General features: G+C 40.9%; 1 pseudogene; it reads right to left on the bottom strand.

Moving 5' to 3' along the window:
- Positions 1-5,801: 5,801 nt before the first annotated feature.
- Positions 5,802-6,477, bottom strand: LOC102877308 (annotated as a pseudogene).
- Positions 6,478-13,659: the final 7,182 nt, after the last annotated feature.

Genomic DNA, 13,659 nt, shown 5'->3' on the forward strand with positions numbered 1-13,659 from the left:
GGTGTGTCAGAGGCAATGAGATTGGCACAGGATAGAGCACGGTTTAGGGCTGTTGTACATAGGGTCGCTATGAGTCGCAAATGACTCGATGGCACATAACAACAACAACAAGATTCTGAATTAGCTTTCAAGTTTTTCCCTTCACACATTTGGTTCCTTGGGCAATAAACTCCCACTCTGGTGCTCACACTTGCTCTCACTGTCTTCCCCCCTTCTTTCTTTCTCATCTATAATTTTTATCAATCCTATCTATCTATCTATCTATCTATCTATCTATCTATCTATCTATCTATCTATCTATCCATCCGACTGGCAACATCATTATGGACAGTGAAGAGACTAAGTTTGTTAACAGCTTCAGTTTGCTTAGCTCCACAATCAATACTCATGGTACCAGCAGCCAGGAAATCAAAAGATGAATTGCATTGGGAAAGTCTGCTGTCAAGGACCTTTCCAGAGTACTGAAGGGCAATGATGCCAGTGTGGAGACTAAGGTGCACCTGGTCAGGGACATAGTCTTTGCAATTACTTTCTATGCATTAGAAAGCTGGACAAGGAATGAATATGGATGATAGAAGGGAAATGGATCCCTTTGTGCTACTGTGTTGGAGAAGGGCATTGAATATACCACGGACTGGTAAGAGAACAAAGAAGTTCATCCTAAGAGAGAGTGAACCAAGCTGCTCCTTGGAGGCAAGGATTCTGAAGCTTCATCTGAAAAACTTTGGGCATATTGCAAGTAGGGACCAGTCCTTGGAAAGGGACATCATGCATGGTAGGATGGAGGGACAGCGCAGGATAGGAAGACCCTGGATAAGATGGATTGATTCAGTGGCTGGGATAATGGGGTTAGGTGTGTCAGAGACAATATGGTTGGTTCAGGATACAGCAGGGTTCAGGGCTATTGTACACAGGGTCACAGTGAGTCACAAATGACTCGATGGCGCATAACGACATCTATCTATCATCTATCTATCTATCTATCTATCTATCTATCTATCTATCTATCATCTATCTATCATCAATTTATCTTTCTTTCACTGTCATTTATTCCACTCTAATTCTTAGCAACCCTCTTTTGAGTTTCTGAGACTATAAATCTTAGTGAGAGGAGACATCTGTCTTTCATCTTAGAGCAGTTTGTGGATTCCAACCACCAGACAAATCCAAATTCTGATTACAGCACAACACACAATAAACTACACTATCACAGGTCTCAAGGACCTTACACACACACACACACACACACACACACACACACACACACACTTCTGGTGACCTAGTAGGTAAGGAGTTTAATTGCTATCCTAAAGGCAGATTGTAAAAATCCACCAGTTGCATTACTAATCCAAAGAAAGATGGTTCAAATCCACCAGCTGCTCTGTAGGAGAAAGATGGACAATCTCCCTTATGATTTACAGACTCTGAAAACTTGCTGGAGGGTCAGCTATGAGTTAGTTTAGAGTCAGTGACACACAACAAGAAAATATCTATAGATAGATAGATAGAGTGAGAGATATGCTGTTGAGATGCCAATGAGTTGAGTACAACTAATAGTGACCCTGTCAACAAAATATCTGAACCCTGCTCTATCGTATGCCATCCTCATACTTCATCACACACAAGATCCCATTGCAGCAGTCACTGAGTCAATCCACCTAGTTGAGGGTCCTCCTCGCCTTCGCCAACCTGCCATCCTTTCTAGCATCATGTTCTTCTCTAAAAATAGCCCCTCCTAGGAACATGCCCAAAGTATCTGAGGCGAGGCCAGTCATAGGATATTTATGCTTTTCTCCAACACCACAGCTCAAAGACATCAATTCTTTTTCTGTAATCTTTATTCATTTTCCCAGCTCTCAGATGCATAGCAAGTAATTGGAAAGACTACGGCCTGAATCAGATGCATCTTAGTCTTCAAACTGACATTATTACTCCTCAATAATTTGGAGAGGTTCATAACTGCCAATTTCCCCAGTGCTATACGTCTCCTTATTTTCTGAGTCCTGAGAAGTGTTAATTGCAGATCCAAGCAAGAAGCTGTTGATAGTTTCAATCCTCTCTCCACCCATCATGACGTTGCCTATTGGTCCAGTGGTAAGAATCTTTGAGGGAATAGTAGTTGGCAAATATGGACTAGGTGATAGAAATAAGGCTGGAAATAGAATGATTGAACTTTGTATTTACAATGATTTATTCATTGCAAATACTCTTTTTTGAAAGACACCAATGATGGCTTTACACATGGATCTCACCTGATGGGCTGCATAGGAATCAGATTGACTACGTTTGTGGAAGATATTGTTGCAGAAGCTCAATATCAGCAGTCAAAACTAGGCCAGAGGCAGCCTGTAGTTCAGATCATCAATTGCTCAAATTAAGGCTGAAGAAAATGAAAATAAGTCCACAGGAACCAAGGTAAGATCTTGAATCAATTCCATGATCATCTTAAGAATAGGTTTGAGGCATTGAACACTAACGATAAAAGACCAGATGAGTTGTGGGATGATATATAAGATATCATCCATGAAGAAAGCAAAAGGTCATTACAAAAATGGAGGAGAAAGAAAAGAACTGAAATAGATGTCAGAAGAGACTCTAAAGTTTCACTAGAGCATTGAGAAGTCAAAACAACAAAACAGGTTGAAGTGAAAGAACAAAATAGATTTCAAAGGGCAGCTGAGGAAGATAAAGCAAAGTACTATAATGGAGTGTGCAAAGAAGTGGATTTGGAAAATAAAAAAGAAAGAACTTGGTCTGCTTTTCTCAAGCTGGAAGAACTGAAAAGCAAATTTAAGCCTCGTGTTGCAATATTGAAAGATGATATTGGCAGTTTATTGAATGACCCAGAAAGCATCAAAAGAAGATGGAGAGAATACACAGAATCACTGTATTAGAAATAATTGATTAACACTGAAAAATTTCAGGAAATACCATATGACCAGGAGCCAATGGTGAATGAGGAAGTAGAAGCGTCATTGAATGCATTGGCAAAAAATAAGGCCCCAGGAATTGCTGGGATACCAATTGACTTGTTTCAATTGACAGATGTAGCCTTGGATGTGCTCGCTAGTCTATGCCAGGAAATTTGGAGGACAACTCTCTGGCCAATGGGAAGAGGTTCATATTTGTTCCCATTCCCAAGAAAGGTGGTCCAACTGAATGAGGAAATGATTGAACAATATCATCAGTATCATATGCAAGGAAGCAAAATACTGCTTAAGATCATTCAAAAAGGCTATGGATAGGAAACTGTCAGAAGTTCAAGTAGGATTTAGAAGAGGCCGTGGCACCTGTGATTCATTGCCGATGTCAGATGGATCCTGGCTAAAAGTAAAGAATACCAGAATAATGTGTATTTATGCTTTACTGACTATGCAGGCATTTGTGGATCGTAACAAGCTGTGACGTTGAGAAGAATGGGAATCCCAGAGCACTCAGTTGTGCTCATGCAGAACCTATACCTGGACCAGGAGGCAGCTGCACGGACAGAGCAGGGGAACAAAGCATGGTTTAAAATTGAGAAGGGAGAAAATCAGGGTTGTATTCTCTCTCCATACCTTTTCAATCTGTTTGCTAAGCAAATTATTCAAGAAGCTGGATTCTTTGAAGAGGAGTGTGCCATCAGGATTGGAGGGAGACTCAATAACCTGCATTGTGAGGATGACACAACCTTGTTTAAAGTGAGGACGACTTGAAGTACTTGTTGCAGAATATCAAGGTATGCAGCCTTCAATATGGATTGCATCTCAATATCAAGAAAAGAAGATATAGATATATAGATATATAGATAGATCAGTATAAAGATAGAGATAGGTATCTTCTGTTATTGTTATGTATTATCCAATTGATGATGACTCATAGCAATCCTATGAACAATGGATCTGTATCTTGCCATATCCTACACCATTCTTACAGTATCTCATATGCTTGATCTCATTATTACAGTCACTGTGTCCATATTGAGGGCATTCCTTCCTTCCTCTAGCCTTCCATCTCTCTCAGGAGGATGTCTTTTTCCAAGCACTATACGTTCCTGACAATAAGTCCACAGGATGTGAATTAAGGTTTCACCATATTTGCCTCTTAGAGGACCCTGGTTGCATTTCCTCCAAGACAGAGTTGTTTGTTCTTGAATAGCACATGAGCTTTTCAGTACACTTCTCCAAAACCACAATTGAAAGGCATATAGACTTTTCTTCCATCATTATCCAGTGTTCAAATTTCAGATGCATAGGAAGCAACTGAAAAGACTTTGACTTGGATAAGATGCACCTCAATCTTTTGACTCCATTCCTCTTTAGCACTTTGGAGAAATTCCTGACAGCAGATTTTCCCAATGCAACATATCTTTTGATTTCTTGACTTCTGTTAGCATGTGTGTTGACTGTAGATCCCAGTAAAATGAAATCATTTGCTAGCTAATCTTTTCTCCATCTATCATGATGTTGCCTATCGGTGGTAGTGGTAAGGATTTTTGTTTTCTTGATGTTGAGATGTACTCTATGAAAGCTGTAGTCTTTGATCTTCTACAGCAAGTGTTTCAAGTCCTCCTTACTTTTAGCAAACAAGGTTGTGTTCTTTGTATAATGCAAGTTGTTGTAGTCTTCCTCCAATCCTGGTGCCATGTTCTTCTTCAAAGAGTTCAACTTATTTAATGATTTACTAAGCATACCTATTGACTAGGTATGGAAAGGATATAGCTCTGACATACACATTTCCTGATATTAAACCACGCAGTGTTCCCTTGCTTTGTTATACAACAACTTCTTGGTCTAAGTGTAAGTTTCTCATGGGCACAATCAAATGTCCTGGGATTCCCAATCTTCTCATTGTTATCCATAATTTGTTATAATCCACACAGTCAATTGCCTTTGTATAATCAATAAAACACAAGTAAACATACTTCTGGTATACTCTGCTTTCAGCCAAGATCCATCTGACATCAACTATGCCAGATATTAGGTGGGTCTTATGGCCTTTGTGCCACACAGTCTCTTCTGAACCAGTTTGACTTTCTGGAAGTTCTCTGTTGATGTTCTGTTCTGTAATTTTTAAATAATCTTCAATAAGATTTTACATGCATATGATATTAATGATATTGCTAGATAATTTCCACATTCTGATAGATCACATTTTTTTGGGAATGGGAACAAACAGATCTTTTTTCAGTTACTTGGCCATGTAACCGCCTTCCAAATTTCTTGGCCTAGACTATTTTTTTTAGGGGAAACATAACATTTTATTTGGAATTTAGGGTCAAATATACTAAGGGAATGAACAAGGGAGGAATTCGGGGAAGATGAGGCCACAAGCACATCTAAGATCCTTATCTCTGACCCTCAAGATCACAGGATCAACAGGATCTTCACATTCAGCAGTGTAGGAACATTACAATGGTGGACAAAAATGGCCTCAAGGTATTACAAAGTGAAAACGATATGGGTGGGGTATAATGTACGAAAAGTGTTCCCTTGTCCAACTCGTCTCCTCTTCTCCCAATGCAGCAGAAGATTATCAATTAGCCCTTTCCCTGTTTTCTTCCTGTTCTCGACACAGCACACAGATGGTAGGGGCTGCAGACCAGGTTAACTCACGCTGTGCTGTCCTCAGAAAAGGGGCCCATTCTGGCTCAAGAGTTGTAGGCTCACAGGGAGATGCCTCGGAAGAATGGTCTGGATCGCTCCGCCTGAAAGTTCAGCCATTGGAATCCCCGTCGAGCACAGGTCTACTCTGATGCACACCACTCTGCATTGAGTTGGAGGTGACTTGATGGCAACCGTACCAGGAATCCAATCTGAGGGTCATCTGTTTCGCAGTTGCCAGTGTACAGCATTCAGGTAGGAGTTGCAGTAATGGAAGAGGAACTCGTGATCTGACTGTTGCGTTTCTCCCAGGAGCAGAGACATCAGGTCCCGTCCAACGATGATCCTGTCGTCAGGCAGTGGGGCACCAGCCAGCTTGACCACCGTGGGGAAGACGTCCATGTTGCTGGTGGGCTCGTCTATCTCCTGTACAGCCTGGATCACACCGGGCCATCGGACGATGCCTGGGACGCGGATGCCTCCTTCCCAGTTGTTGGCCTTTCCACCTTTGTAGATGCCATTGTTGCCCCCGTGAACCTCCCCGCGAGGGACAGTTCCTCCACGTGCGCCCCGTGGTCAGAGGAGAAGTAGATAAAGGCGGAGTTGGCGAGCTGCATTTCATCGAGAGCATCCAAGACCTGCCCTGTGAGCCATGCCTATGAGTCTGTCCACGTGCAAAACGTAGCACCAACACCATAGGCCTGCGTACGTAGAACGCCTGTGCACCTACGCCATGCCTACGGGTCCAGACTATTTTTTGAAATAAATTTTTTTATCACAAGACCGATAGTCAACAAGTACCGTAAAAGAAAGTTGAACTTTGAATAGAGAGTTCAAGCCTTCTGATTGAGGCCCAGCCCGTGGACGGTGTGAAGCCGGTAGCAGCCCCTGGCATGACAGGTCTGGGTCTTCCTGGAGTTGGGTTGCTTGGGAAAATTTTTCTTTTATACTGACTTATTTGCAAAGTTTGTATACATTTTTTTTCACACTGGATCTTCCCCCTTTCCTATAACCACTTGGCCTAAGCCATTGAGCATGTCCAGAGGTGCATGTGTTTGTTGAAACACGTCAATTTATATTCTATCAGTTCCTGGAGCCTTATTTTTGCCAATGCCTTAAGTGCAGCTTGATTTTCCTCATTGCCATTGATTCTTGATCATATGCTACTTTTTGAAATGCTTCAGTGTTGACCAATTCTTTTTGGTACAATGACTCTGCGTATGCTTTGTCCATCTTATTTTGCTGCTTCCAGAATCATTCACGATTTTGTCCATAGAATACTTCAGTGTTTCTTTTTTTGTTTGTTTGTTTGTTTGTTTGTTTTTTTCTATAATTATATTTTATTAATTTTCATAAACATTTACAGAGATTTTGGGCTTCCACTCATTCATTGTTGCACTATTCGCTTTACCCTCCTCCCAGTTTGTTCTTGTCCAAATGCCACAGTGCTTGTCAAAGCCAGTTCTGATTAATCTTCTTTGTCAGTGTATCCTTTGCCATTCCCTATCACTCCTCCCTGAGAGAGACTTCACCCTGAGTCATAAGGAAAAGGGGACGGCGTATTCTCTTAGCTACTTCCTGCTGAAAAGGGACGCTGTGGGTTTCAGGGTGAAGATCTTCTCTCACTACTCTAAAGGGCCCCTTTGGCAGTAGGAAACACATAGACTATTATGGAGATTGATTTTGGAATTCAGATGCACTCTTATTGATTGTGCTTGGCTGTACATGTACATATCCTTCAAGATGTATCATGGGGGTGTTGCAACCTAGAAGACACAAATTTGACTAACAAGTTATAAGTACATGAGTCCAAAAATTATGGAAAAGTAAAAGAAAAGATTCTTTCATTGTTTTACAAACCCTCCCCCAGGTCCCCTCCACCATGCAGCCCTCGCTCTAGTCTCCTGTGATGACAGAAATACCCAGTTAGAATACTTCAGTGTTTCTTGAAGCTTGATTTGTTTTCCAATTATTTCCATAACTCATCTGGTCTTCAAGCATTAGTGTTCAATGCATTAACTCTGTTCTTGAAATCTATTCTTTTAAATTCAGATGGTACCAACTCAAGATTGTATTTTGGGTTTTTTTAATCTTTTTTTCATTTTCTTTGACTTCAATTTGAACTTGCGCATGAGTAATTGATGATCTGTTCCTTATCGACCTTTGGCCTTGTTTTGACCACTGATATTGAGCTTCTTGCATCAACTCTTCCCATAGATGTAGTCAATCAGATTGGCTTAGTCCATCAGGTGAGGTCCATGTATATAGTTGCCATTTGTGTGTCTGTGTGTCTCTGTGTATGTATTTTTTTTAAATTTTTATTTATTTATTTAATGTGTGTTCCATCAAATTGGATCTGACTGGTACAGGAGGTGATTGTTCCTCCTTCTTCAGCAGAGCATCTGGTGGATTTGAACCTCGCACCTCTGGGATTGCAGTGCAGTTGTGTGTGTATTTTTAAAAAGGGACTTGTTGCTATGCTTCAGTGATAGGGATAGCAGTTTAAAGACTAAGGTGTATCACTTCTAAGTCACAGTATTTTCATAAACATGTGAATGTTGAACTATGAATAATGAAGATCATAGAATTGATGCCTTTGAATTGTGGTGTTGGAGAAGAATTTAAATGTACCATGGACCCAAACAATATACAAATCATTCTTAGAGAAAGTGCAACTGGGTGCTTCTTAGAGGCAAAGATTTTTCATCATTTCACATGTATGTCACATACTTTGGGCATGTTGTCAGGAAGCACCAGTTCTAGAAAAAGAAATTACACTAGGAAAAACAGAGCAGATGGATTGACACAGTGTCCTGAACATAGTGGGGAATGTAATGGCATAGTATAAGGCAAAGTTTCAATCTGTCGTTCACAGGCTTGGTATGAGTTGTGGTTGACTCAATGGCACCTAATAACAACAGAATGGGGGAAAGGTGGAGAAAACTAAAAAATACTAAAAAGGCCAGGCTTACTGGTCTGCTAGAGACTGGTGGATCCTCAGGGACTATGGTCTTTAGTTACCCTTTGAACTTGGAGTTTGGTAATTCTTAATTTTTCATCTCTAGTCTTCTGAGGGGTCTCCTTTGTTTGCTGTTCATGTTGAGGATTTTGTTCACTTTAAGTATCATAAGCTCTATGTAATTATCCATGATCAGGGAAATTCACCCATATTTTTGTGCAATATAATGAACAAAGCAGCATGTTAAATGTGGAAAGATTACATCAATGGAGCAATGTTTTGGTGCCTAGCTCCCATATCTCCAGGGCTCTAATTCCATTTATGACATAGACAAAGCATTTCTATTTGACTATATTAGCAATTCGGTAAGTTAGTAAAGCACAAGAATACGAACTGTATTTTTTTATTTATTACTCTTTTTTGTGTGTGTACCTTCAAATCGGATCTGACTGGTACAGGAGGAGATTGTCCCTTCTTCTCCAGCAGAGCATCTGGTGAATTTGAACCACATGCCTCTGCAATTACAGTGCAGCATCTTGCCACTCGGCCACTAGAGCTCCCACAAATTAGATTTTGTCACATTTTACTGAAATAAAATATAATGCTTTAACAGGTGATTTAACAAGTGATTTAGTCATTCTAACAGCTGAACATAGTAAAACTTTTAATGTAAGTATAAATACACCCAACTTGCTATAATATCATTCATTAAATAGTTTTCAAGCAATATCTAATTTTAAATTTTATTTGTGTGTATTTAATTATTGGGAATCGGTTGCTAAAAATGTATCTATGTTCCTACTAGATATATTATAGGTAAGAGTCACCTTCTCTTCTAAAAAATTTAGACACTCACAATAGCTATGACTAAAATAAATGGTGCCAATTTTTTTGGAGAGAGTCTTGTTTAATTCAGAATATAATTAAAATCTCATGTAGCTTTATTGGTTTTAGTATCCAGCAGAGAAAAAATATTGAAACTCCAAGAGATTTTGAATTAAATAGCTACAACAGTTTAGTTTTATTAGTTCTGACTGTGTGAAAAAAAAATCATAAGGACAATGTTGAAAAAAATCTAGTTCTCTTAGAGCCCCAAATGACTTTTAAACAATAAAACAAACTATAAAGCTTACACTAGTGATATTAAAAATTATGCAGTTCAATACATGTGATATTCACAAATGTGGTTGTAATTTTTTTTTTAAACTATAGCAAAGTGAACGTGGATCTGACAACTGGACTTAGAAAAGGCAGTGTTATATAGCTTAACAGAATTAAGTGCTTCAATTTGCTAGTTAGGATTATGTAGCTGAACTGGAATGCTATACGAATTCATTTTAACACTTCTCTGCACTTCAGTGTCTGTGACTAAAGAAAGAAAGGAGATAATGCTTCCTTTTCCTAATTAGTAGTTATTCACCTAGACTTTTAATATTTAATTTTGTAAGATTTGTGGACTTACATCCTTTTGGCTGCTGACTAAGTCACTCAGAGAGTAAACTAATACCATGATCCCATACTATCTTTGAAGATGGAGAATATATGCTGCCAGTGATTTACTGTAAAAAAAAAAAAAAAGTAAATGGAAGTGAGCAGGAAAAAAAGAGAAACTCAAAGATGAAGGCCAACTTTGTGAGAAAGAATCACTGTTACCTGTTTAAACTCATTGCCGTCAAGTTGGAGCCAAGTCATAGCTGACCCTCCAGCAGGTTTTTGGAGGTTGTAAATTGCACAGGAAGAGACTGCCTCTTTCTCTCCTGAGGAACTGTCATTGGGTTCACAGTGCAACTCCTATGGACTATGCTAGTTCTCACAACTTCCAATTTCTCATATTCCAAATATCTTTCAAAGGCATGTTTAGGTTATAATAACATCTGTCCTTTCTTTATTGCCCAATGCCTGCTTTGTCCTTGGAGCACAAAATGCACTTTTCTTTCAGTGTCCCAACATCTGCCTTAATTCTCCACTAGGCCATGTGATAAGAATTTTGAGCTGTGGAGTGGGCACAACATCAAGCCATACCACAAGAGGGACCAAATGCTTCAACAGCCCTCCACAAACCCACTAGCCATTGGGAGGGAGAAAGAGTTATTAGTATTAGTTTGCTCTGTAAAGATTTACAGCTTTGGAAGCTTTATGGTGGTTCTACCCTATTCTACAGGGTCACTTTGAGTCACAATCAATTCAACAGCAACTGCTTTTTGGGTGGTAAAGTGATTATGCCTGTGATTGCTAACTGAAAGATTGACAATTCCAACTCACCATGGCTCTGCAGGAGAAAAGACCTGATGATTTGCTTCCCTAAAGATTGCTGTTGTTCTTGTTTTGGGGTGTTGTCTGGTCGATTCTGACTCATAGTAAGAGAGACTGAGACATTGCTTGGCCCTGTGCCCTTCTCACAATCACTGCCATGTAAGCAAATGGATCCCAGATCAATGCACTACCTGAAACTGTGTGTGTGTGACCTTAAATAAGTCCATTTTATTTATTTATTTTTTTTAAAATGAAAAGACATGGCTTTCATTTCCTGTAACTTAAAATTAGATTGTTTTATTATTAGGTTTCATATTAAAATATTTCAATCTACAGAGAAACTGGAACTACATATACTACAGCAAACACCTTTATAGCCTTTACCTAAATTCATGTATTTATATTTTGCTTTTTCCTTTCTTATGTATTCATATGTGTTTGTTGTTTTGTGCAGCTAAACTAATTCTACCTCATGCCAACCCTACCAGGGACAGAAGAGAACTGCTGAATAAAGGGTTTTGTAGGCCATAAGATTTACCAGAACGGACTGTCAGGTGTTTTCTCCCACTTAGCAGCCAGTGGGGTTGGACATGCTAAATTTCTGGTTAGCAGCTAGGACTCCTTACATACCTGCTGAGATATAAGTGTATACACTTAGATATGTGTATATCCAATGTTAGGTATCATCAAGTTGCCTATGATTCATAGCATCACACAACAGATCTGAGACCTGCCCTATCCTGTGCGGTCTTCATGATCAACCCTATTGTGAACTCTCACTGTACCAATCCATCTTGTTGAGGGTTTCCTGTCTTTCTCTGATCTTCCATCTTTCCCAGCATGATGCCTTTTTCCAAGGACTTTCCCTCATGACAACGTGCCCAAAGTGTGTGAGATGAAGTTTCACCATTCTTGCTTTTAAGAAACATTTTGGTTGCACTTCCTCCAAGACAGCCTTGTTTGCTCTTTTGGCAGTCCAGGGGATATTCAGTACTCTTTTCCAATACCACAATTCAAAGGAATTGATTCTTCTGTCATTTTTATCCATTGTCCAATTTTCAGACCCAATATGAAATAATTGACAATACCATGGCTTGGATCAGGTGCACCTTAGTCTTTAAACTGCCATCCTTGCTCTTTAGCGCTTTGGAGAGGTCATTGATAGCAGATTTTCCCAATGCAACATGTCTTTTGTTGTTGTTGTTTGACTGCTACTACCACATTGGAGGGTCAGGTATGAATTGGTTCCCACTTGAAGGCAATGACAGAGACATATATAGAAGAAAAGTGCGTATAATAGAAATTATAACATACTATAGTAGCTGAGCTTGTCTGTGCTTTAAGATCTTGTTTGAGAGAGATGCCTGTGATGCCAAACTGAAAAAGAAAAAAACCAGAACATCTTGGAATAATTAAAGAAAGTCTTTAAAGTTTCAAATAAAATAAACTGAAGCTCAGAGGTGACTTGCCCACAGTTGTGTTAACAATACATGTTATTTCCTAACTTCTCTATCACTCTGGGCTCCTTTTCAGTTATTCATCTTTCAACTATTTCTTGAGGACGCTTTCTCTTCCTTCAACTATCCTCAAGTGATGTCTCCTTGTCAAAGTTTCCAGAGATACTTCTTAGCATATACATAAATTACTATGTTAAAATTCATTCCTCACTACCCAAGGGCGAGGAAGACTCTCAACCAGATGGATTGATACAGTGACTGCAGCAAGTGTGACTGGCTCAAGTGTGTCAGAGATTGTGAGGATTGGATAGGATAGGACAGGGTTCAGATGTGTTGTTAGAAGAGTCGCTATGAGTCTTACTTGACTTGTTGGCACCTAACAACAACACAACCAAAAGAAAAAGGACTGTGTATTTCATCTCTGGCACATAGTAGATATTCAACAAACTTGTGGAGAGGCTGAAACTCGAACCCAAGTCGTGCAGCTCCCAGACTACTCTTTTTACTGCAGTTCCATTGTAAGATAAAGAAACTGTTCGGAAGATTTATCTAAAAATCTCAATTGAAAACCTGTGAAATCTTTCCATTTCCATGATAAATGAGGCGTGGGGGACCTTGACCTATCCGGCTCAAGGTGAGGTGTGACAGCCGCAGGAGGGCGTCAATCAAGAAAATGCCCCCCCTTGCCCAGGAGGCGAGTGGCGCCACACAGAGCCGAGGCCACACCAGCCAGCACCACCGCTTCAATAGAAAACACGTGCAAAACGGGGAGTCGGGCTGCTCGCAGCTGCAACCTCCACAGACAGGGGAGAGGGGGGAAGGAGTGAGCCCTTTCCAGGTCGGTGGGAGAAGGCTGCACCACCCCTGTCCCGCGTAGGATCCGGGCCACCCCGATACCTGACCCTGGCAACTCCTCCAAGTGTCCCCAGTGTAGTGGCCAAGTGTGGGGCGCCTGCAGAAAGTGGGCTGGAGCGCTAAGAGTCTGGAGCAGCACCTCAAGAGTAGTTATCCTCGCTTCGCAGAGATCGCTTTCCTTGGAGCTGCTCCAGTGACTCTCGAGGAGTCGGGAAGGCGTCCCAGGCAAAAGCGAAGCATTCGCTACTCCAAACAGCGTGGCGGACTTGGAAAGTTGCTCTAAGGCTTGTGACCCAACGGCTCCTCTGTGGCCCCTATGTTGTCAACGATGCTCTCTCTGTCCTGGACCCGCAGGGTCCTGTCTTGGACCAGTGACCAGGGGCGCCGTGGGCGCCTCGCTAGTGTCCCCATTCGAAGCAGCTGCTTGCCTCGCTCTGTCCCGCGCCTACTCCCGAGGGGAGCCCTGGCCCGGGGGTCAGGACCCACGCGCGGTGGTGGCGCCGGGTGGACAGACACCTGACCCCGAGGTCCTCGGGGGCCCCCGGACGCGCGC

Source organism: Elephantulus edwardii, unplaced genomic scaffold, assembly GCF_000299155.1.
Source record: "Elephantulus edwardii isolate Elephantulus edwardi_28Jun2011 unplaced genomic scaffold, EleEdw1.0 scaffold00007, whole genome shotgun sequence".
Taxonomy (NCBI): Eukaryota; Metazoa; Chordata; class Mammalia; order Macroscelidea; family Macroscelididae; genus Elephantulus; species Elephantulus edwardii.